General features: G+C 34.0%; 1 pseudogene; it reads left to right on the forward strand.

Annotated features, from left to right (window-relative positions):
* Positions 1-2,505: 2,505 nt before the first annotated feature.
* On the forward strand, positions 2,506-2,622 carry LOC145254948 (5S ribosomal RNA; annotated as a pseudogene).
* Positions 2,623-2,839: the final 217 nt, after the last annotated feature.

Here is a 2,839-nt window from a genome sequence, read left to right on the forward strand (position 1 = left end):
AGCCCAGATGTGACAACAATACTCCATACATGGGCGAATGGTGTCCTTATAGAGATAAGGATACTTTCAGGTGTCAGTAGTTTTCTAGTACGGTAGAGAGAGCCTACCTTTTTCGCAGCGGCCCTGGCAATGTTTTCAATATAATTGTTCCAGCTCATGCTTCCTGTGAACGTTAGGCCAAGCAGTTTGAAAGATATTGACTAAATAAAGAATTTCATAGATAAGGACCATCGTGTGTTTATAGAGATAATAACTGCGCAGTTTGATGTCAGTGTGGGAACTGTACACACAATTGCTCGCGAAGAACTGAAGATACGGAAGATTTACGTGAAGTTTATCCCAATGGTGCTCAGAGAAGATCACAGATTATTTGATCAAGATGGGCATCAAGGCAGTTCCTCACTCTTTCTATAGTCCAAACCTTGCTCCATGTGATTTTTGGTTATTCCCTAAGCTCAAGGAACCCCTCAGAGGCTGTCGTTATGAGACAATTGAGGAGATGAAAGAGGCTGTGACATGGGTCATTGATACGCTCACATAAGAGAAATTTCATAGGTCCTTCTAGAAGTTGTTGGAACTGTACAAGTGCATTGCAACCGGAGGAGATTACTTGGAAGGGGGCTAGAGTTTCATATGTGGGTAATATCAATAAAAGTGCCTACACGAAAAAATCTGGAAACTTATTGAAGGCACCTCATACATATAATGTGTTAACCTTTAATATTTATTATACTTTATTTGATAATATACTAAACTTCATTACTTGCTATGCATTATTTTATTATGTAGTAGACATACATATAATGTGTTAACCTTTAATATTTATTATACATTGTTTTATAATACAGTTTGTGTGGAATTTCATAAAAATCGACACAGCCGTTTTCGAGTCTATAGAGAAAGAACTCACAGACATACAGGTAAACAGAGACACAGACATACAGGTAGATAGACACACAGAGTTCCTTGTGTATAATAGTAAAGATTAACCTTCAATAGTTATTATACACTAGCTGTACCTAACCACGCGTTGCTGTAGCTCAGTTTGATTAAATAGAAAAAAGAAAACAAAAAAAGAGAAAATGCTTGTTTCTTATATGCTTAATTTGTCAATACTTGTGGATACACAATATATTGAGGTTTTTCATTTTCTGTGCAGATGTAGAGATTGTCTGGTTTGTCGACTGTAAGACACGCAACATATGAGAAACAGTCAGTGTGTAGATGTAATCCACACAATTGTAAAAATTGTCCCGTAGCTTTGTTGGTTATTGCAAACACCAATCAAATTAAGAATTGCAATCTCTTAAATTGAAATGGCATATCCGTTGGAATCATTCTGTGCTGGGTAGAATGGCAAGTACATGTCGCTACGCTTATACTCTGCGAGTACGACGACCTAAGTCTAATATCTGCGGGGAATTTTAACTGAGAGAAAGACAACAAAAATTGTAAACCATTGATTCTTGCAAAAGACAAAAAAGAAAGTATGCGGGTGGTTTTACTATGGACATGTATGTGAGCACCCACTTAAAAATGCTAAATTAATAAATTTAGCCGAGTATTTTCATGAAAGTTTAGTCGCTTATCGATAATAAATTGATGGAAAAATGAAAATTATTTTTTTAAAGCACGTCTATTGTTTAAGCCTACCGAAATTCAAGCTACAGAGCTGGAGGCACAGGCTTAAGCCTCTCCCAAAAGAGGATCTGTACGTCTGTTAAAATCGGAATGAAAAATAATATTTAGTAAACCAACAACGTTTACTGGGAGATCGATAACAATTCATTTAAGAAAGGAGAAAAGAATGAAAAATGTTATTGGATGAGTTTTAAAAAGGGAATAGTTTGGCAAACTGCTTTTTTTGTTTTTTTGTTTTGTTTTGGGTTTGGGGGGTGCTTATGCAAATTGGCACTTAAGACGGCAATTAAAAGTAAAGAAAATACAAAAATGTCTATATCATGTATATACTCGTCACAGATTAAATACTTTTTAATCACGTAATTTAATCAACTATTTTTTTTAAATTCAATAAAATCACATTTACGATGAAGCGAGTTGTAGTGTTTTCGTCCGCCATGATAGCATCCGATTAAATAAATAAGGGGAAAATAACTCAATTTGAAAATTCTTATGTACAATAGTTTAGTAGTAAAGTCAATAAATGTCGGAAATTTTATTTTCTTAAAAAACAAACTACTTGATTAATTTGCATTTTTGGAATCTGACAACTTCGTTCAGTGATAAGTATGTAGATCATAATAATTTTTCTGTATCTCAGTTTTTTTAATAAGTGCAATTGCGAACATGCACTGTTTTTTATAGAAATAAATATGCTTTTTTCACATTTTTAAGAAAAATATTGCGTTTAGATATAATAAGTGAGAATATCTGTAAACTATTGTCCTCCAATAAATGTTTACGCTTTTAATGCGAGATAATTTTTTTTAATAATAGAGCATATTAAAAAAAATTATTTCACATTAAAACGTTATTACGTTAGTAATATACGGCATAATCGGGTTGACACACCGGTTCTCGTCAGAACACCGAAGTAAAGCAACGTTAGGCCTGGTTAGTACCAGATGGGTGACCATTTGGGAATTCCAGGCGCTGTGTCGTGGCTTGCGTTATAAAGATGGCCGGCCAGCTGAAAAAATGACGTCATCGTCGAGGTCCCAACAAGCAAGATATGTGGAACTCTTAGACTGTCAATAATGAACAGTAATTTTTACAGACAGCGTTACAAAACCTCAAAATTGGATTAAAATAAAGAAATAAAGAAAGAACACGTTGATTTATACTGAAACTCATCTAATATTAATAATAAAAAATAATT

The sequence above is a fragment of the Euprymna scolopes genome, chromosome 30, assembly GCF_053919585.1.
Source record: "Euprymna scolopes isolate OS-2025 chromosome 30, ASM5391958v1, whole genome shotgun sequence".
NCBI lineage: Eukaryota > Metazoa > Mollusca > Cephalopoda > Sepiida > Sepiolidae > Euprymna > Euprymna scolopes.